Here is a 23,129-nt window from a genome sequence, read left to right as displayed (position 1 = left end):
TGAGAATTCCTGAGATGTGCTCTGGTTTCACATCCACTCACTTTTCATCCTCCATGCCCCACATGCACCATTAAAACAAAGTGCTCTGAGTGTGGAACAGTGGAGCATTAAAAGGCCATTAATCATGGCTTTGTACTCCTTGCTGCTGGATGTTAATTTTAATTTACAGTCACTTACTCAGTTCCCCTTCAGTGGAGTGGCTGGCTCTGTTCCTAAGGGCCAGGACAATGAGAGAAGGGGAGAAAGTCACCTCAGGCAGGGACAGGAGGGGTGTGGAGGTGCTCCCTGGGGATCCCCATTCTTCTGGTTCCTCCTCCTTTCCCTGTGTTTACATCAAGAATTTGATTGTCCAGATGGAGAAGCTTTCAAACTCTACTGGAGGAGATAGAATGACATTTCCCAGCTGCTCTTAAATAAAGAGAAAAAAAAAACTAAGGAAGGAAGAGGAAAATTACTGATTAATCATGTCTGGCCCACAGGGTAACAATTATCATGTTAATTGGGGAAGAGTCAATAGTGAGGAAATCAGGACAAGATCACCTGGTCTCCTGCCAGCCACTTTCCACTTTCTGGGAGACAACTCCTGCCAGTTTTGGGGACACAGGCACTGCACCTATGTAGGGAGGGTCATGCCTGGAGCCACCCCATCAGAGCTGCAGGTAGGGAAGGGAGAGCTTTGGTGGGTTCTGATTTATGTTGGGGTCCTCCTTGTCCTTCCTGGGCTGCTGGGAAAGCTGGAAGTGGCAATGTTCCTGGTGGGAACACCTCAGAGCAGGGCTGGGAAGGAGCTGCTTGGAGGGGGTGGATCAGCCTGAGGTGATGGGTGTGTCCATGAGGTGAGGAGTTAGCAGATGTTTAACCCAGATGTTTAACCCAGATGTCAGCCTGGTTGTTCCCAGCATTGGCCATCACAGGTATTAACCCATGGGAAAAGGGTTTGTTATCATGGAATCATGGAATGGTTTGGGTGTGACCTTAAAGATCATCCAAGCTCCAACTCCCTGCCATGGACAGGAACATCCTCCACCGTCCCAGGTTGCTCCAAGCCCCATCCAACCTGGCCTTGGACACTTCCAGGGATCCAGGGCAGCCACAGCTTCTCTGGGCACCCTGTTCATTGTGATGTGAAGAAATTGAGACATCTTCCTGCTACAACAGAAAGAAGAAAACATCTTTGTTTCTTTAATAAAAAACCTAGTATTTCTTTAATAATAATAATTTAAAAATTGTTTATTCCTAGAGTGTCTACAACTTCTGTTGCCTGTCCCCACTGTCCCTCATTCCCTCGGGGATGCTCTTTTCATTGCTTCTAGAAGTTATAGTTTTTTGCTATATGGGGTTCAAGGCTAGGGTTTTCCCTAAACAGGCATCCTACTTTTCCTTGCACTGCAGGGTGAACTCCGTGGTTGCAAGCCTGCAGGGAAACATGGAATTTCTCCATAGAATATGGAGAGCTCCTCTTCACACTGCTGAGGAATGAGAGCCCTTCTTCACATTGCTGGTCAGGGATCCTAAAGCATATGGGATCCCACATTTCATAGATATATAAATCTACCCAGCAGAAAAGGGAGAGGTGGAGAGCAGCAATATGAGATGCTGATTGAGTGTCCTGAACCACTTCAGCTGGATGGTTTGGTCTCGTTTCAAAAGTGTCAGTGGCAGGCAGACCAAAAAGGACAAGATCTGTGAATATGGGCATGTTCTGAGAGTGCATTTCTTTAAGAGGAAAAAAACTTCCCTGTCATCCACCACTGGCTTCTACTGGGCTGCATGTGGGCAGGGCAAAATATTGAGTCCTGCTAAGGCTGTGCTGGTTGGCAGCTAGGAATGTCATGGCCCTCAATGTGCTGTTTTCCAAGTCTGGTGCCAGGAAATGAGTTTTATGACCTGGAGCATGACAAAAATTTTCCTGAGTGAGCATTGTCCCTTTTGGGACAGCACTGGGCTCAGTCGGTGCAGCATCCACACATGGAGAGCATCCCTGGGAAACTGTCCTGTCAGCTCACCCAGAGTCCTGCCTGCAGAGAGCCACTGGATGTGGCTCTTAAATTAAAAAAAAAAAAAAAATTATGAAGGAAGAGGAAAGTTACTGATTAATCATGGATGGGTGCCCAAGAGCCTGGGCTCTCTGAGAGGTGAGGCACAGCCCTCTCTTGGCTGTGAGCCTCTCTGATCAAGAAGAAAGAATGAAGTCTCCATCTCCTGCACTACTTCTGTGAGCAGCCCTTCAGAGGCAGCAGATGGGTCCAGCGTGGCACCAACACAATCAGAAATAGCTCTGGCACAGCTCCCTGTGTGATTTCAGACTGTCTCGTCCCTGGCCATGTGGCCAAGCTGCAGGAACTGCTGGAAAAAGTCAACTCTGAGCTTTGCAGAGCCAGCATCTCATTAGGCACAGCAGGGAGGAGCAGGAAAACAAACACCTGGCACCACCACGTCCCTTCAGCAAGGGAGATTATGGTGAAAAAGGCAAAGACTGTGGCCTGGGGTAATTATAATTCCCTCTCTCCCAGGATTTCTCCTGGGGAAGGCAGTGAGAAGCTCGGAGAAGACAAAACAATTCTTATCTCTACTTGCTGCTCCTGTTTGGCACATGTGGAATGTGTTAATGGAGATTGTTTGCTGAAGGTGAGGGTTGTTTGGATTGATTGGCCAGTTGGGTAATGGCTGTGTTGTGATGGTTGGAGACAGTCATGGGCTTTTCTTGAGTATCTTTTTAGCACAGTATCTCTTTAGTAATCTTTAATATGGTATCTCTTTACTATTTATAGGTGATGTTTTTGCCTGATGTCCAGGAAGAACGATGAGGAGGACTCCATCTTATCAGAAATAAGAAATCAGTCAAGAATAATATAGTATAATAAAGAATAATATATTATTATATTTATTCTTTATTATATTATTAGATTGTTCTTTATTATACTATATTATTCTATATTATATTACACCATATTACATCACATCTAAATTGAATCTGCCAAGCACTCAACTCAATTGCACAGAATCTCGTGACTGTCCCTGGATTCAATTGGTCAGTGAATCCAAACACTCACACCAGAATCCAATTCCCTTCAGGTAAACAATCTTCCACAATGCATACCACTTGTGAACAACACAGGAGCAGCAAATGAGGTAAGAATTGTTTTGATCATTCTTTTCTCTGCTTCTCTCAGGTTCAGGGAATGTGAATTCCACAAATATACTTTAGTATTTAATTTAGTATAGTATTAGTGTAATGTGGTGTAATTTAATAAAGAGTTTGTTCAGCATTCCTGAATCATGGATTCAGAGCACATTATTCTCTGGATGGGGGTCAGTCATCTACTACAGTGGTCCAAGAGGCAAACCCAGTATTTGCAGAGCATCCTCCCACCTGCCATGGGCTGGGACTGACAGAAGGACTGACATCAGCTGTGGGGATGACAGGATTTGTGGATTTGTGCTCCCAGTTGGGCTCTGGGCTGGTCTCAGGGCCTCTGGGACAGGCCAGGGTGCTGCAGTGGGCTTGAGCAATAAGAGGGGTCTCCTGTTAGCACCAACCTTTGAGGATGTGAAAGTGAAAAGAGCAGGGAAAAAACTAAAAAAAAAAAAAAAAATCAAGTCCAAGCCAGTGGAATGTCTCTGGTTTATTCATTGCTGCCTGACTTCTTATTTACTGTTTACTTATTTACTTGAAGGAGAGGTGACCTTCAAAGCTGCTGTTTGTCCCTGGCAGCCTCTTGGTTGCAGGTTGCATGTTAATTCTGGCTGGGCACTGACACTGAGCATCCCAGGCCTCCTGTGGGGGAAACTCTGTCCCTTAATTTCAGTGCTGTTTAAAAGCAGGAGTCTGCTTTGGGTAGCCAGGCTGGGTTTGGAAGCCTAAAGCATAAAAAGCTGTAGGGAAAATGTGAGCCTGGTGATGCAAATTCGCCTCAAATTTTGTTCCACCTCATCCCACTCATGTGAGGGATGAGTGGCTCTGACTCTGTGCCATGGAGGGACAGTTTGCAGGTCCCACAGCAGATGTGGGAATGTTCTCTCCCTCCAAACTCTGCCTTTGCAGAGAACAATCATCCACCGCCCACAGATCCCATGCAACACATTTTATTTTCATTTTTAACGGCCTGTAAACTCAAGCATCTTTCCCTCCAGCCTTTTCCACTCACCAGGGATGTCCATGCAGTCTTCAAGGGGATTTTAGGGCCTCCAGAACAGCAAGGTGACCACAACCACAGCCACAAATGCATCCAAATTGTGTCTGTGCAGAATGACCAAGAGATGATGACAAGAGGGGCTTCTGGGGCAGGAGCCAAAGGAAAATATGGGATGTCTGTGGTGTTTACAGCACTGCCAAGATGCCAGCAATGATTTGTTGGCAGCAAAACACTTCAAGCCAGGACCTTGCAAGCCAGGCATCTCATCCAGGGTGTGCAGTGTGCCCTGGACAGTTCCCACCTGGGACATTTCCCTTTATTATTCCAAATAAATTCAGAATATTGCTGCTCTGAACACATGAAAACATTTCCCTGTGCTCTCAGACAGATGCCACACTTCACCCAGACATGGAGGGGTTTTCTGGGAGGGAATATTTGTCACCCTGGGTTTCACTTGAGCAAACAGAAAATTCTGCTCCTTTCAAAAGCAGGGGAAATGAAGGCAGGAAATGAAGGCATGCAAAAAATAAAGGCAGGAAACTCATTTCTTGAAGGAGAGGGGTGTGAATGGTCTAAAGTCTTCCTTTTCTAACCTTAAAAATTATTTATGGTGAAAACAGTCCCAAAGAGTTGGCATACTGAATTCAAGATAAAGGTGCCACTTTGGTAAATACACAGCCTTAACCTGGAAAATCTTACCTATAATTTTGGATGTACATCCCTTTAGGAGGAGCTATTTCTTCCCCTTGGAACAGGGGCTGCTTCAGAGGCAAGAACAGAGACAAAGAATGGTTTGGGTTGGAAATCACATTAAAGATCATCCAGTTCCACCCCCTGACATGAGAAAGGACAATTTCCACTGTCCCAGGGTGCTCCAAGCCCCATCCAGCCTGGCCTTGGGCACTTCCAGGGATCCAGGGGCAGCCACAGCTGCTCAGGTATTACCCAACCCATTCTAACCCCTCTCTACAACACTTCCCACGATTCATTCTATTTTTTAACCAATAAAAGTGCAGCTCTGACAAAGCAGAGCCACCAAAAATTCCCAGTCACTCCTGACTGTTCCTCTCCACGGAAATCTTTAGTAAAAGGCGAAAGATTTATTCGCTCTGAAGAGAAACCAGAGGATGCCCTCCCAGCCCTGCCCGGGCCCTGCCCTGCATGGAGGTTCCTCTGCAGGACACGGTCACCTGTCCCACCCCCAGTTTCACCCTGTGCTGTCCCCAGACGGGTCCCCTGGCAGGGTCACAGCCCAGTCCCGTGTCCCCACCCAAGTTTCCCGCGGCAAAAGTGGGAATTTGGAGCAGAGCTGTGCTGCTGGCCCGCAGTGCACCCTGGGTATGCAAATTGGCTGAATGCTAATGAGGCACAGGTAATGAGCTCTAGGGGAACATGAGACAAGCGCCCTTTGTCAGCTGCACAGAGCCTGGGCTGGCTCAGCTCCGCTCCTGTTCCAACCAACACAGAATGCCAGCAGGGGCTGCGTGGGAAGGGACCTTAAATGCCACCCAGTGCCACTCGTGCCATGGCAGGGACACCTCCCACTGTGCCAGGGGGCTCCAAGCCCTGTCCAGCCTGGCCTGGGACACTGCCAGGAAACCAGGGACATCCTGAGAGCCCCTGCTGATGCAGGAAATGGGACTCTTTTGGGTGTATCTGGTGACAATCTTTGTGACTGGGCTGCTGGCAGGGGCACATCAGCCCCATGCCTTGAGTTCGATGGTCCCAGGGCAAAGACTCTCTGCAAAGGTTTGTTTTATTAAAAAAAATCTCCTAGAGCGTGGGCAGGAGGGGGAGAATCTGTGCTGGAAGGCAGCAACTCCAGCTCAATGATTTGAGAAAAAGTCTCAGAGCAACGCCTGAAATCCCTGAGCTGGGCTGACTCAGAAGGATAACCAAGGAGGCAAAGGGTGTGTTAGTTAGAAGGATTTTTATGACTTAGAGCAAAGGATAAACCCACCCCAAACAAGAAGATGTTTTTACCAAGCACAAAGAGAGCACAGGCAAACAAGCCTACTGATGTGGCAAGTAGAAAAAAGGTCTCAGAATGTTCCACTGCAAGAAAAGTGAAAAACAAAACAACTTCTTGTTTCAAGTTTAATGCACTAACTTTTAGTGATTGGTGAACAGTAACATGAATATGGTAATTATAGGAGGTATGATAGGTTGCAGATAAAAGTCAAAGTATAGATAAGTTCTACTGCATGAAGTTGCTCAACAAAGAAAAGTCTGTAATGCATTGTAACCAAAACCAAAGGGTGTCCAGGCCTGCCTGCAGCTGGAGCTGACAGCTGTGGGCACAGCTCTGTCACCCACCACCCTGGGCTGCTGTGACATCTTGGATACAATAAACTGCATTTTGAATACAATAAACTGCGTTTTGGATACAATAAACTGCATTTTGGATACAATAAACTGCATTTTGGAGAGCCCCTGGAGTCCCACATCCCTCATTCAGGCTCTCACACTCCTCCCTGGACTCATTGCAGTGGTTCAAGAGGAGGGTCCAGAGATGCTCCAAGGGCTGCAGCCCCTCTGCTCTGGAGCTGGGGGTGCTCACCTGGACAGGAGGAGGCTCCAGGGAGAGCTCAGAGCCCCTGCCAGGGCTCAAAGGGGCTGATGGAGAAGGAGGTGTGTGACCTTACCCCAGCAGCTACTGATAGTAGGAAGAAAAATGGATTTAAAGTAAACCTGGGAGATTTAGGTGGGATATTGCACAGAAATTCTTTATTGTGAGGGTGGTGATGCCCTGGCACAGGGTGCCCAGAGCAGCTGTGGCTGCCCCTGGATCCCTGGCAGTGTCCCAGGCCAGGCTGGAGAGGGCTTGGAGCCCCCTGGCCCAGTGGCAGGTGTCCCTGCCATGGCACGGGTGGCACTGGGTGGCATTTAAGGTCCCTTCCCACGCAGCCCCTGCTGGCATTCTGTGTTGGTTGGAACAGGAGCGGAGCTGAGCCAGCCCAGGCTCTGTGCAGCTGACAAAGGGCGCTTGTCTCATGTTCCCCTAGAGCTCATTACCTGTGCCTCATCAGCATTCAGCCAATTTGCATACCCAGGGTGCACTGCGGGCCAGCAGCACAGCTCTGCCCCAAATTCCCACTTTTGCCGTGGGAAAACTTGGGTGGGGACACGGGACTGGGCTGTGACCCTGCCAGGGGACCCGTCTGGGGACAGCACAGGGTGAAACTGGGGGTGGGACAGGTGACCGTGTCCTGCAGAGGAACCTCCATGCAGGGCAGGGCCCGGGCAGGGCTGGGAGGGCAAACTCTGGTTTCTCTTCAGAGCGAATAAATCTTTCGCCTTTTACTAAAGATTTCCGTGGAGAGGAACAGTCAGGAGTGACTGGGAATTTTTGGTGGCTCTGCTTTGTCAGAGCCGCACTTTTATTGGTTAAAAAAAAAGAGTTGTTATAGTGAATATTCTAGTAGAAACTGTTGCGGAGAGGGGGCTAAAATGTATTTGGTACTAACCCAGACTGTTCAAACTGAAGGAATGAGTTGTTTGGGTTCAGGATCCTCCACTGTTGGGAAGGATGAAAGTTTGACAAGAAGGTCTCACAGATAATTGTGCTTAGCAGAAAGATTTTTGAATGTAGGATCTGAAGAAGGAATAAAAATGAAAGCAAGTTTTGATCTAGAAGAAAAGAATTGCTGAGGCAGTCTTACTGGGCACACACTCTGTACAAAGGTTTGTTTTAATTAAAAAAAAATATCTCTTGGAGCATGGGCACGAGGGGGAGAATCTGTGCTGGAGGGCAGCACCTCCAGCTCAATGATTTGAGAAAAAACCTCAGAGCAATGCCTGAGATCCCTGAGCAGGGCTGACTCAGCCCCTGGATGCAGAATGGGACGTGGTGAGCGAGATGAGGAGAGTCATTTCTCATCTGGGCATGGCAGAAGGGGGGACACCCTGCTCTGATGTCTGTGCCTACGAGGGAGCACCCAGGGCTTGGAGAGAGCAGCAAAAGTGACCCAGAAGTCTGGAGGACAAGCTCTGAGTGGGAAATGTGTCAGAATTACCCCATTCAGTTCCTGGGGGTGACACTGGAGAGGCACCTCCTTGTGGTGATGTTTGGCTGATTCTGCAGGGGAGTTTCAGAGGAAATGAGAGAAAACATTGCTCAGATCAGGCTGGAGGAGGTAAAGACTGAGGTGAGTTAGGGAGAGGATTTAACATGCTGGGAAAAGGTCCCGAGCAATCTGGTGGATTTTCTGTCACCTCAGAACAAACTCTGGAAATCAGGCTGTGGTTCAACACAAAGCGCTGGATCCCAAACAAGAGCAAGTGGGAAAAACAAGTGAGTTATTGTATAAAGATATGTAACATTTATGATATTTCACAAGATTTTATTGATTAATTTAAAACATTACATTTCTTGTATAATAAATATAAAGTTCATAATTAATTCCAGGTGGGGAAAAACAAGTGGGTTATGATATAAAGATATGTAGCATTTATGATATTTCACAAGATTTTATTTATTAATTTAAAACATTTCATTTATTATATAATAAATGTAAAGCCCATAGTTAATTCCAGGTGGGGAAAAATAAATGGGTTATGATATAAATATATGTAATATTTATAATATTTTACAATATTGTATTAATTGATTAAAAATAGATTTATTATATACTAAATGTCAAGTCCATAGCTAATTCCAGGTGGGAAAAAACAAGTGGGTTATGATATAAAGATATGTAATATTTATGATATTTTACAATATTTTATTTATTATTTTTAAAAATATATTTATTATATATAAATGTAAAGTCCATAGTTAATTCCAGGTATATAAATCTCTGAAATCAAGTCAAAATTCAGGTTAGCAGAAAGGTGGTGCAGCTCAGTCTGGAGCAAGATCCAAGCCCTCTGAGCACATTTAAGGCTCCATCACTCTGCAAAATTTAATTTTGCAGCCCTGCTCTGACCCAGCAGGGGATGCCTGGCTGCAGCTGTACAAAGGGAACAGGATGGAGCAGCAGCAGAGGCAGAAGTGCAGGAGAGTCCTGAGACTGGGATGTGCTGTTGCTGCTGTTGGGAAGAAGCACAACAGTTGTTTTTTGTTTTTCCAGGAACATCCACACTGATTCCATGAGTTTCTGATGCCCCAAACTGAGTGAAGGCTTGGGCAGGGATCTGCTTTTCTCTGCTGCATCATTTCCTCCATCACCTATTCCTAAGGATGATCCTGGCAGTCCAAACAGCTGAGCTTTATTTTCGCCCCTTCATTTCCCAAATTTCAGCTTGGGGGATTCTAACCTGGGCCCTCCTGTATCTTATTTTTTCCCTAAAAAAGTCTGGTATCTTCAGCCCTGTCTTTCTCACAGAAAGCCCATGTTTTTCTCACAGATCCATATTCTTCTCCCACTCCCAGCGGCCTGTGAAGATCTTGTCCTGCCAGGCTCATCCAAGGCCTCAAGATCTGCTGTCAGAAATGATGAAGACATTCCCAGTTCCCAGGCTCAGCAGCCAGGATGGGGTTTGCAATCACTTTTAATCACAAGTAACCGAGTGGATTGTGAGCCACAGGCCCTGTCTGCAGGCAGCTGTGATGTAATGGAGATGACACTTCAGAACTGGGTCTGAGGGTTGGTTTTGGGCAAGGCAGAGAACCACAAAATTAGCCTCAGTGCAGGGGAAAAAGAGAAAAGTATAAAGAGAGTGAGTTCTGCAGGCTCACACCAATAAGAGTTCCCTCCCTGCCGGGCAAGACAATAATCAAAATTAATTTGTGGAGGAAGGCAGGCACTCAAAGAGGAATCAAACAGGTGACCACAGCTGGTGTGAAATTTCACAGGATGGGAAAGGAAGAGGGCTGGGAGGAAACAGCTACCAGCTGTCCCTGCCTTCCTGAGCCTGCAGGAACAGAGAGCCCTTTCCTCAAGATGCTTGGATGCTGAATGCATGAGAAACAGCCCTTTGGAGGAAGGAGAAATCTCCTGGGAGCAAACCTGATGTCTTTAAATGCATGTTCAGGTTAGTCAAGCAGCACATGGCAAGTGATGGATATCACAGGCTCTTTTGCACAGAGCAGAGTCCCTGCTTGCTGCTGCTTCTCCCCTGCTCTGCTGGATCCACATCCTGGGTCCAGCCTGGACAGCTGTGCTCTGGATCTTAAAACAAAGAATTAATGGCTTTAAACTGAAATAAAGTAGGTTTAGATGAGATGTCAGGAAGAAATGCTCCCCTGTTAGGGAGGTGAGGCCCTGGCACAGGCTGCCCAGAGAAGCTGTGGCTGTTCCTGGATACCTGGAAGGGGATGGTTGAAGGTGTCCCTACCCATGGCAGGAGTGGAATGAGATGAGCTTTAGGAAAAGGACATGGCTCATGATGTCAGATCTCACAGAATAAAACTGCTCCCATCCTCAGCTAAGGAAGGTCACTCTGGATTTGTCCCATTTGCACACACACCAAGGGGGTTTCTGAGAGGTTTTGCCTCCCTGGATTTGTCCCATTTGCACACACACCATGGGCGGTTTTTGAGAGGTTTTGCCTCCCTGGATTTGTCCCATTTGCACACACACCATGGGCGGTTTTTGAGAGGTTTTGCCTCTCTGGATTTGTCCCATTTGCACACACACCAAGGGGGTTTTTACCTCTCTGGATTTGTCCCATTTGCACACACACCATGGGGCTTTTTGCCTCTCTGGTTTTGTCCCATTTGCACACACACCAAGGGGGTTTTTGCCTCTCTGGATTTGTCCCATTTGCACACACACCAAGGGGGTTTTTACCTCTCTGGATTTGTCCCATTTGCACACACACCATGGAGGTTTTTGCATCTCTCCATCCTGCCCTTGCTGGGTCACTCTAGGCTGCTGGACCATCCATCCACAGCTCTCCCCTTGTCACAATGGATCATGGCATGGTCCTTTCCTGCAGCCTGTGTCCTGCTGCACTGCTGGTGTGCTCCCTCCTGCCCTGTCACATCAAATCACTGCCTCCCCCTGCCTCCAGCCATCTCTAATATTCAATGACTCAGAAAGGAGCTGACCTTTATCAATAAGATGATGTCACCTGCTGAAAGAAAGTCCTGATAAAGGTAAGAGCAGGCAACCTGATCTCCTTCCTGATCTCTGTGTCCAGAACTGCAAACCACAATAAAAGGATCTGTTCCTGATGAAAATTCAGCTCCCTGTGCTGACCTCAGCCTGCTGTGTGCTTGGAGACAGAGATATGGCCAGGGAAGGGCAACCTGCTGCATATTCACTCCCTAGATAAATTCTTCTCTAAAGCCAGATTGGGGGAAGGTCAGTCTGACTGGAGGAGAGGGGAAAGGTGGCCAGCACATTTCACTTAAATAATCTTTTGTTAAAAATGTATCTGGTGCGTTTTTTTGCCCTAAAATCCCTCGATTCTGTGCTCTTCTTGTCAGAAGGAATGAAATCTGAGTGAACTGCTAATGTGGATTAGCTGAAATGCAGAAAAGCACAAGTATTTTTATTCAATTACAGCATCCTTAGCCTGACTCATCCCAATCCCTTTGGGCAGAGTTATTTTCCCCAAAGATGATGACTCTGTGTGACTGCTCCACCTGTCCACTGTGGGCTATCACTTCCAAATTCCCAAGTCCTGCCCAGTTTGGGTGCTGCTCGTGCTGCTCTCTGTGATGGTGTTCATAGGGGTCTCAGGTTGAGGGAAGAGATGAGGATCTGACTCCATGTTTCAGAAGACTGATTTATTATTTTATGATATATATTACATTACAACTATACTAAAAGAATAGAAGAAAAGGTTTCATCTCAGAAGGCTAGCTAAGCTAAGAATAGAAAGAGAAAGAATGATAACAAAGGTTTGTGTCTCAGCTCTCTGTCCGAGCCAGCTGACTGTGATTGGCCATTAATTACAAACATCCAAGATGAGCCAATCACAGATGCACCTGTTGCATTCCACAGCAGCAGATAATCATTGTTTACATTTTGTTCCTGAGGCTTCTCAGCTTCTCGGGGGAAAAAAATCCTAAAGAAGGGATTTCCATGAAAAGATGTCTGCAACAGCTCTCCAACCAGGGGCTGTGAGAAGGAAAGAGTTTTAGGGGATGTCATGCAGGACACAGGGATTGAATCTCCACTGGATGCATGACCTCAAACTGTTGACTGCTGCTCCACCTCCTTGTCCCATGTTTCTAAACACAGCACTGACAACCATCTGTTCTGCCTCCACACCCAGCCCACGGGTTCCCAAGATGATTCTGGCACCAGCCTGGGTGCTGCAGGCTCTCAAGTGTGTGTGTGGCCCTTCATCACTTCTCCAGGGCTGAAGATATCAGCGCACCTTGGCTTGTAAATGGACAAGGTGAATCCATCATAAAAATTATTCTGTACCTCAGCTAAGCCTTCATGAGGGATGGAGAGGGAGGGGACAAGGCAGGGCACGTGTAGGGCTGTAAAACACCTGTCCACAGTCGTTCCATGACCTGGTTGAACTTCATAACCTGAACTCTGCCATTTCTACTCTTTCAGAAGGGATTTGCCTTCTTCAAACTCTCTCGTGCCTCACCAGTGAAAATATCCAGCTCTGTCCATAGCAGTCAAGGGTCCCACTGATTGTTTCTGCTGCTGGACGACAGAGAAATATTTCTGAATCACCTGCCTGCCTAAATTCCCTTAGATTAGCTCACTAATATTCCATTGTAGAGTGAGGGTTTCTTTCCATGGAAGGGGAAGGGGAAGGAAAAGAAGAGGAAGAGAAGAGAAGAGAAGAGAAGAGAAGAGAAGAGAAGAGAAGAGAAGAGAAGAGAAGAGAAGAGAAGAGAAGAGAAGAGAAGAGAAGAGAAGAGAAGAGAAGAGAAGAGAAGAGAAGAGAAGAGAAGAGAAGAGAAGAGAAGAGAAGGTGTGAATGATGAAGGAGGTGCTGTGCCATGGACAAGGTCATACAGGAATGACAGCAGATCTCATTCCCTTTGCACTGTGATTCTGCTTCTGGGGCCTTACATGGTCCTGCAGAATTGAATTCTGGCACAGAAAATATTCTTTAATAGAGTTAAATCCTTTTCCTCTTCTGATCTGCCCCTAATTCAGAGAGGCAATATCAGCTTCATAATACAACCACAGAGCAGTGAGGTTTGGTTTGTCCTCCAAACTGCAATAACCTGAGAAAATTTCAAGGTCTTCAAATCCTGCATAACAGAATTCAGGAAATGTGAAAAATTAGTGTGGAAAAACTTCTTCAGGAGCCTTGAAGCTGATCCAGAAAAGATTACAGAGAGCTGCCCTCCTGAAAAGCCAGGATAAAGTCCCAAGTCCTTCACCATTTATTAATAGAATAGTTGGGGTTGTAAAATACCTCTAAGATAATTGAGTCTAACCCATTATTACCAAGTCCATCACTAAACCAGGTCCCTAAGCACCACATCTACACATTTTTTGAACTATTGCTGGCATGGTGATTGCCCCATAAATCTTCCAGGGGAACAGATCCTCTGGAGGAGACAGGAAATCAAGCACTGATAACATCACCCACACTCTGGGTCTACTCAACCCAGTATAAGGTGAAACACTAGATAATACAGATATTTTTCTATCCTCTAGAGAAAAAAATCATAAGTATACCTGAAGTATCTTTGTATTTACTATGAATCCCATGAATATTTCCCCATTAAGTTGTTTTAACATTTTTCGATTGAGTAAACTTCCAGCATTTGCAGTATACCTAGGCAAGGGGGGATTATCTCTTGATTACCTTCACCTTGTGTGAAGCAAGTCCTTTGTTCTGACCTGCTATCATCTCAGGCACCCTTTTTTTTTTTTGTCTTTTCAAAGGAACAAAAAACAATAGTTGCTCTCTTTCATCCTCTTCATGCCACTCATAATCTGATAGACTATTATCATACTCTGCTGCTGTCATCTCTTATTCAGATGAAATATTCCTGGAGTACTTCATTGTTCTGTACCTTTGATCACTCTATTGCCCTTCTACACATCTCTCCCAGTTCTGCTGCATCCTTTCTGTGGGTGGAACAGCAGAGCTGCTCAAAACATTCCCGAGGCAGACACGCGCTGAATTTACACAGGGGTGTAATAATGGCTTCTATTTTGATCTCCATTCCTTTGCTATTAATTCTTAACATTCAATTTGCTTTTTGTCACCGCCATTGAGCACGGAGGTGACATGTTCATAGAACTGCTCATTATAAACACCAACTCATTCCTGAGTAAGTAATAGCCCATTCAGAGCTCATCACTGTAGGTAAAGTTAGGATTGCTTTCTTTTCCCCGCGAGCACCACCCTGCACTTATTTCCCCTGAATTTCAGCTGCTCTTTAGTCACAGAATCACTCAGCAGTGTGACGTCCCTGTGCGAGCCTCCCACATCATCCCTCATCCTTACTACCTCTCAGGGCACCAGCAGAGGATTTCTGTCACCTCATCAGCACCAGCACACCTGAGTTATGGCCCCCTTGGGGCTCCTGCTCACCTTTCCATGCTGCTGGCCAGGCTCTGCAGCCAGCACACCCCTGCAGAGACAACTGTCCTGGTTTAGCGCAAATTTGGGAGAAAACCTCCAAAAGGGGCCCCTCCAGAAAGCAAACCCACGCAGCCCCTCCCCACAACCGGTTTGGGAAGGAGTCCTTGGAGAGAAGTGGAAAGAACCTGTTTATTTAACAGGCACAGCACACAGAATGAACAATACCGGGTGACAACACTCTTTCACTGCTCTGAAAAGGATGACAAATTCAGAAAGTCTCTCTTGGGGGTGGTCACTCTGTTATCAATCCCTCCGGTGCTGGGGCAGCTGCTGCCCAGAGTAGGCCCCAGTAGGCCACAGGGTACAAACTCTCGGTGTTTGCCAGGCTCCAGTCCAGAACAGGCTCAAGTAGATCCAAAAAAGGGAAAGGAGAAACAGTCCAGGGAAAAATTCAGACTGCTTAGCTAAACTAACTAATAAGCAGAAGCAAAGAGCAAGAGCAAAGCAAAAAGCCCAGCAAAAAGCAAAAGCAGCACCATGCACTGCCCTGTCTCCGTGTCCCGCCAGCCGTGGGGGAGCGGCTGATAGCAAAAACAAAACAAAACTTTCACTCTTCAGTGTCAGTCTTGAAGGCACAGAACACAATATCCAAGCAGAAACAAAACACACGAATGGGGATACAAGCATCATAACATCACGCTAGGATAACAACACTCCTGTGCTGTTTGCTTCTCCAGCTCCTTGGGCACAGGCAGGTAGCCCTGGCACAAGAGATGGCTCTGCCTTTATCTGTGGGATGTGTGCTGCATTCAGAGCTGAGTGGTTTGGATAGTTTTGGTTTGAAAAGAAAGGTAGGAGCCTCTTGTGAAATGGAAAATGTAAACACTTTCTCTCTGAATTATAATAATTTTGAAACTAAGAGGCTCTCAGGTAAATATATGAGAGTAGGAATAACAGTTCTTTACTAAGAAAATTAAAATACAAATGCAATAGTACAAACAAAAAAACCAAAACCAAACACACAGCCAGAGTGAGAGCAGGTCCTGCCCCCTGTGTGCCAGGGGGGTGTCCCAGCCCCATGCCATGGGGGCTCAGCCCTCCTGCAGTGCCAGCTGTGGCTCTGCTGCAGCAGGGATCCTGCACAAGGGGGGAGTTTTCCTCTGCAGCTCCAGGGCTGCTGCAGATGGGCCTGGGCTCCCTCTGGCCATGCAGGGCAGCACAAAGCTGCTCCTCTGGCAATGCAGGGGGCAAAGGCTGCTGTGCTGTGCCAGGCTCAGATTGGATCCAGGTAGGAATGCTTGGCTCCTCCCCTGGGCGGAGCATCTCCCCATGGGATGCTGGGATTGGATCAGCCCTGCAGGGACACTCAGTGGCCATGGACAGCAGAGATCTCCTGGAGGGAGGGTTGGCTGTGGGAGAGATAAAGAAACAACTGCCCCATGGACAGAGAGAACTGCCCCACCTCTGACAGATGGCAAATAGAACACACACCCAGCTAAACCTGAGAGAGAGAGGCTGTGGAACAGAAGCCTCTGTGTGTGGGTTTTCCTCTGGATCTTTTATCTGCTGCGTTTTACGGGCGTGCGCGACTTCGCGTGCGGCCTCCCTTGGAATTTATTCCCCTGGCTTTTTGATCACAGTAATAATCCCACTGCTAAAAAGGAACCTTCCCCTTTAAATTCCCCAGTGCCAAGAAATGAACTTTGAAATATGAAGGTTAGCAAAGACTTTGGGAACAACTTTGAAAGCAGTTAAGCTGTGAGCAATCTCGGCATCCTTTAATCAGATGCTCGGCTCTGCAGCTCCAGCCATCTTCACGGATTAACTCCCATGAACTTCCTGAACTGCTTTCATGGAAAAGCACATCAAACAGATGACTCTGCTAAGGAGGAATTAATCAATTAAGTAGAAGCAGGGAGGCCTAGTCTCTGCTGAGAAACTGCTCCACGGACACCTTCATCCTGCCCACCTCCTTCCTTCTGCCTTGCTCCAAAACTTGTTTTATTTATATTAGATGGAGACTGAATTTTAGATTTTTAGAATTTTAGTTTCAGCACACACACAGAGCTTCCCTTCCTGCCATATTTTTTTGGAGATAAATATGCTTTTTCTAATGTGTTGCTGTGAAATTTTAGGGCCAAGCAGCCTTCAGCTGTCGGAATATTCCTGGTGTGCATTTCCCAGTAATGCAGACTGAACCATCTTGCACTGTCCTGCATGATGAGCGTTGTGGTGAAGGGTCTTAGCTTTTCTGTCTGCATTTCCAAGAGAAGATATTTGGGATCTGGCGCTTCCAGAGCTATCCCAGAGGCCAGCTGAGTGCCGCAGTCAATCAGTTCTTTGCTTCTGCCTGGTCTTGAGTGAGTTGTGCAGGCTTGGATAAAATGTCCAATTTTAGCCATGTAACAGGTATCTGGCCCAAGCTGGTTTTCCAGGAGCTTTCTAGTGTCCATAGAGAGAGAGAGGAGTTTCCAAGGAGAAAATTACCCTTTCCTGAAACAGGTGTGGATCAGGTGCCATGGAGTGGTCACTGGAGGTGTGGAGGAAGAAACCCAGGTGTCTTGGGGCCATCATGTTCCTTCATGTCATCAGAAATATCTGTACCTGTTCAGGCCACCCATCAGTCTGCCAAAGCTGGATTCACAGTGTTTACCTCCTCTTTGTGCGCCAACACAGGGAAACAGGGAATGCAGGCTCAGATGTCCCTTTCTCTCCTCCAGATCAGGTTTCTTTTGACTTAAAAAGGGATCTTTCAACAGAGAGAGTTATGAAATTATGGCGGTGCTGCAGATGGCATTTAAGGGAAGTTCCTCCCATCTGCTCACTCTCTGCAGTGGAAAATTCCTGAGGTTAATTTTTTTTTGTAAAGGGCAAAGAATCTGAATTTTTATTTCTGAGAAGATGAATTCTGAGCTGCCATGTCAGCCTTCACATGGACAACAAGCATGGGGATGTTCTGGAGAAAATTGGGTTTGTGGCCTCTGTAAAAGCAGTTCTGCATTTCTCCAGCTGTTTGCAGCAACCTTCTCCCAGGAAAAAATCTATTCCCAGCTTCAGGAGTACTTGGAGCCCCAGTGACATCTTTTATGAACAGCAGAGCTGGAGTTTCTCTTGCAGAAGTTAGATGATTTCCACATTTCCTCTCAGAAACAACCCTTGTGAGCGTGTCCAGGATAGACTGTGGTATAAGGTCATTCTCTCCCCTGTCACATTCACTCCATCATATCAAGCGACGAGGAGGCAAATTAACACTTCTGTTTCTGGTCCTGAAGGGAGGCTGATCTACAGCAAAGGGTGAGTTTTAACTCTAATTCCCACCCTAAACCAATTCCTGGGCTATTTATCCTCATTTTCACTGTCATTTTATGAAGTACCTCTCCATCCTCCCTGGTGCTTACCCCAGGTTTATTTAGGAAAGTGCTTTAATATGTGTAAATCTACTATTTTTCAGCTTATTTCCAGCTGGGAAGGTGTTTGAAGTGTGGCTGTGCAGGGTTCAGGTGGCAGGGGGACAGAAATGTGCCAAAAAGAACCAGTTAACATCAAAACTCCTTCACACAGAGATCCCTCCTTCTTTCCAGAGGCTACTCCATCAGGTTCTGTGGGATACCTCTTAATTCTGGATGCCACAAGAACACCAGTGGTCTAATAATTCCTGCACAGCTCCTTTCCTGCTGTCACCCATCTGGCTCCATGGATGATTCATGGTTTTGATTACAGTTTGGTATAAAACTCCAGTTTTTCACAGAAACATTAAATCATAGATTGGTTTGGGTAGGAAGAGACATTAAAGATTCATCCAGTTCCAAAACCCTGCCATGGGCAGGGACACCTTCCACTATTCCAGGTTGCCCCAAGCCTGGACACAGCTTCTCAGAGAAACCTTCTCCAGTGCTCAATCACCTTCACAGAAAAAAAATAGTTGTTTTTTGGTGGGTTTTTAAAATTTTTAATTTTTTTTTTATTCCTTTAAACATGTTTTCTTTATTTATATTTATATGTCCATGCCTCTCTTGCACTGGGAAGCACTCCACATGCATCCTCAGCAGAGGGGAAGGATCGTCCCCCTCAACAAGCTGTCAATCTTCTTCCTTAGAAAAAAAAAGAAGGAAAAAAAGAGAAAAAAAAAAGAAAAAAAAAGTCCTTCTGCTCTGAAAAACCCAAGACCCAAAAGCAAATCTGTGCTGTCTGTTTGAGAGCTGCAGCACACAGCTGAGCACTTTCAGTGCCCAGCACACTCAGTCCTCAGCTGAGATATTTCTGTAACGGGGAATTCCAATAAAATCAGAGGATCTGCAGCATTTTTAAAGTTTATCAAGATCGCTTTTGCAGCAGTAAGCAGCGTTGAAATGGCTTGGGAAGAAATAAAAGGGAGAGGAAAAGGCGTTTTTATTTTGGGACTGAAAGTTAAGACCCTACAGATTGTACCATTTCCTGACTTTAATGAGCAGGGTATCTTGATCCAATCTTTTTCACTGCATTTTTGTCCCCCTGACACAGGATTTTTTAATTTTAAAGGACACAAACCTGCGAAGATTTTACCCAGCTCTTCTTGAGCCTTCTGTAAAATGATAGGCCAGTTTTGGAGAGGATTGCAGGGAGCAACTGGCAAAAAGAGTGGGCCTGTGGTTTGTATTTGCATGCTCATTTAGATAAAAAAGAGAAAGCGGCTGATCACAGAGAGGCAGCTCTGCAGGTTCAGTGCCCCTTCATTTCCTGACCCTCAAAATCTTGTTAACAGGATACACTCTGTCTGCAGGAAAAAACCCTCTTATTTTTGGCTTAATTACAGTATTAGCAGTTGGATCAAAATGCTGGTTATTACTCTAGTTATGCTAACAGTGCAAAGCAGCACAGAAAACAGCATTAATAATGGAATCAAAAGCATTATGTGACATACCTGTCTCTGCAGTTTTCACCACCGTGCTTCCACAGGTGCTGCCTAAGACTGATCCCATCACTGCCAGAAAAACACAGGAGAACACCCTGCAATTAAGTGTCTTGTGGCACTAAAATTGAACCCAGAAGTGTCTCAAAAGCAACATGTGTTCTCCTGGAAAAACCTTCTCCTCTCTGAGCAGTTACTCTGCATCATCACCATTCCTTGCTCTGCACTGTGTTGGTGGAAGCTCAGCTTTGCCCTCGATGGGGCTGAAGAGAGCAGATGACAGAGGAAGGGGGATGAAGCTTCCATGAGACAGCCAGCTGCATTTATTGGGGCTGGAATTGCAGGAGTGGGATCCAGCAGCCTGTGAGAAGGAGTGGCATGAACAGAGATGATGGATGAGGAGGGTGATGGTGCCCTTGATCTTCAGTGAAGAAGATGATCTCTGTTCTCAAGACCCCTCGGCCCCAGGGGGTGAATTTGGGGGGAATAGGTGTCCCAAAAGTGAGAGGCTGTTGCTTTTTTGGAACTGGGCAAGCATCCTTAAAATGGAAACCCTAGAAGCAGCTCTGGTCCATGCACAGTGCTGAGAGCACTGGACGTGGAAGGAAGAGGTCACGATGGCAAATGATCTCCAGACAGTGTCGCGTGTGACATGGAAACACAAGAGATCTCAACTGTGTTTCCTGTGGTACAAAGGGACTCCTCTCTTCTTAATGAACTGAGAATTGATTATCGAAATGGTGGCGATGGACTGAGAGTTGGTTATCTGAAGGGTGGTAACCGGATTGATAATCCAAGGTTCTATTTTGTGTGGTGGTAGAAATTGTGGGGAGGAGGAATGTTTTTGGAAGGTTTTCACTCTGAGCTCTGTGTGTTTCTTTTATATATTGTAAGTTAATAAAGTTTTTTCCCTTTATTCCTAAGCTGGAGCTTGCTTTCTGGTTACATCTCACAGCAGCCATTAAGGAGAATATATTTTCATGGGTGCACTGGCATTGCACCAGCATCAAACCATGGCACCCACAGCCAGCAAATGCCACTTGAGATGTCCCAGCGTGTCCCACCTGGCCTGCCCTTCCAGCCCAGAAGGGCACAGCTCTCCAGCTGGTCCTGCGCCATGTCCCCCACCCTCAGGTGGCACTTGTTGGTGCATTTAGAAAAGTGCCTCACCACTCCTGTGACCCCTGTGCCATGTCCCCCACCCTCAGGACATCTCAGGTGGCACTTGTTGGTGCATTTAGAAAAGTGCCTCACCCCTCCTGTGACCTCCAGGCCAGGTGAGCTGTCTGACATCCACTGTTTTTCCAAATATAGGCAGGAAACAGAGGAGATATCTGGTGCTGTTGTCTCCAAGCTGTTCCAAAGTCAGAAATGGAAAAATGGAAGAATATTTCATGATAAATGCTGGGCTCAGGGACCTGTTTGTCTTGGTTTCATGAGAACGTAATTGAAAGCCAGGCTGTTTTCCACTTCATTCTGCATTTTGGTTCATCCCTTCAGCCATAACTTCCCACAGCCCCTTTTAATGATGAGCACAAAAGCCTGCTTTTCAAAGAACAGCTTTTCCTGTGGTTTTGGCCCTGCTCCTACAGAGAGAAGCCTCAGAGCAGTGCAAAACAAACACATCGGGTTCTGCCACGTGGGAACTGCCTCCTCCTGATCCCTTCCTTGGTTTAAGAATTTCTCAAGCCTCTTTTCACTCTCAGATGTGTCACACAAGAGCAGTGTGGGGGATCAGAGTTTCTTCCCTGCTCTAGGGCCCAGAGGTTGCCCTGTGGAGGTCCATAACCAAGGAGATGTGTCACTATAGGACACAAAACAACACAACACATACACTGCTGTTCTCAAGGTGAAAAAAAGGGAAGTTTATTTCCTGACTACAACTTTTATAGATTTCCCAAAGTGACAGTGGATTGGAGGGTAAAAGTGCTACCTCTCAAGGTCACTGGACAAACCAACAGCCCATCAAATTTCTCCTCCTCCATAAAATAATGCAGAATAATGAGTTATTTACACAAAGCGTGTGAGAAAATTCGTTACAAGAATGTCAGCATCAGAAGGCTTAGAAAATCTTAGAAAATCTTAAAAAATCAAGGAGACAGAGATTTCTCCCTGGAAGGTGCAGTTGAGGGCTGCTGCCAAAGCACAACCTGCAGATATTTATCTGTGAAGATTTCGCCTCCTAATGATACCCCCCAGCACTCTAATCTGAGCTGGTGGATGCTCCAATGCTTTCCATGCCATCCCTTTCCTGACCCAGTCATTGCTGCCACTTTTACTTGGTGTTTTTAGGTAGTTTGAATTCTCCAAAGAGTTGCAAGGCTGTTCTCATTTTCAGATGTTGGTTTTTTAGTCCTGATCTTGCCCCTGAGAGTCTCACAGCTTCCCTCTATGCAGGAAAACAGGAAAGTCCACTTTGTTCCAAGTGCCTGGGATAAACTTTGTGTTGAAAATAAAACTACACCAAGAGCACAGCCACAGCCCTTCTGTGCCTGTCCCCAGAGTGAAATTTGGCTTTTCTGAGTCCACAAATCTTCCTGCACCTTGCAAATATGCTTGACAGTGAGCCCTGCCTTATGTCTCAATCTGATGGCAGGTGCTGGTCTGGTGGCTGCTGAAACTCTCACCTGGCCTCTCCATACAGCCTATTTAAAGCTGAGATGAGGAATGCTTCCTACATTTGCAAGGCTTGGATTTTATCTGGATGAGAAAAATATAATTTTAGCATGTTTTCCAACTCACAGCCTGGTGTTGGTGATGGTGTTACTGGTCAGAGCACTTGCACACTCAGTGGAGAAGGTCCGAACTGGGAGAAGGGGAGATTAAATCCCACCAAATGTTATTTTCAGGTGGATCCTCTGCCCTGCTGCTTTCTCTGGTGCAGGTGTGGAGGTGTAGGGACATTTGGTCTGCAGCAGGCAGGGAAGGGCCCTGGTGGGTGTGTGTCACAGACATCTTTTATGAAAAATCCTTTCCTTAGGATTTTTCCTCCTGAGAAGCTGAGAGGCCTCAATAACAAAATGTAAACAATGATTATCTGCTGCTGTGGAATTCAACAGGTGCATCTGGGATTGGCCCATGTTGGTTGTTTCTAATTAATGGCCAATCACAGCCCAGCTGGCTCGGACAGAGAGTCCAAGCCACAAACCTTTGTTATCATTCTTTCCTATTCTATTCTTAGTTAGCCTTCTGATGAAATCCTTTCTTCTATTCTTTTAGTATAGTTTTAATGTAATATAGATCATAAAATACTAAATCAGCCTTCTGAAACATGGAGTCAGATCCTTGTCTATTCCCCAATCTGAAAACCCCTGTGAGCACAGTCACAGGTGTGGGGAGGTTTGGGTCAACCTGGTGAGACCTTTCTTAAAGGATTCACTGGTCAGGAAGGTGAACAGCAGCTGGGAGGTCCAGACGGGCTGCAGGGAAGGGGAAAAGCCTGAAATGCAAAAAATTAGGGGTAAATTGGTGCTGAGAAATGGGGATTGTGGGACCTCAGCTCCCTCCCTGACCTGACTGTGCTTGGTGAGGCATTATTATAGGGATAAAAAGTGTGACCGTGTTCACAGGGGTCCCAGGATGAGGGAAGAGATGAGGATCTGACTCCATGTTTCAGAAGGCTTGATTTATTATTTTATTATATATATTACATTAAAACTATACTAAAAGAATAGAAGAAAAGGTTTCATCTCAGAAGG

General features: G+C 46.2%; 2 non-coding genes across 2 annotated transcripts; one reads left to right on the top strand and one right to left on the bottom strand.

Annotated features, from left to right (window-relative positions):
- Nucleotides 1-5,150: 5,150 nt before the first annotated feature.
- LOC131083263 (U5 spliceosomal RNA) lies at nt 5,151-5,265 on the bottom strand. Its single transcript, XR_009114414.1, has one exon. It is a non-coding gene; the product is annotated as a U5 spliceosomal RNA (small nuclear RNA).
- Nucleotides 5,266-7,395: 2,130 nt separating this feature from the next.
- On the top strand, nt 7,396-7,510 carry LOC131083262 (U5 spliceosomal RNA). The gene has a single exon (XR_009114413.1). It is a non-coding gene; the product is annotated as a U5 spliceosomal RNA (small nuclear RNA).
- The last annotated feature ends 15,619 nt before the right edge of the window (nt 7,511-23,129 follow it).

The sequence above is a fragment of the Melospiza georgiana genome, chromosome 4 (genome assembly GCF_028018845.1).
Source record: "Melospiza georgiana isolate bMelGeo1 chromosome 4, bMelGeo1.pri, whole genome shotgun sequence".
NCBI lineage: Eukaryota > Metazoa > Chordata > Aves > Passeriformes > Passerellidae > Melospiza > Melospiza georgiana.
This window is presented reverse-complemented; position numbering and strand designations above follow the sequence as displayed.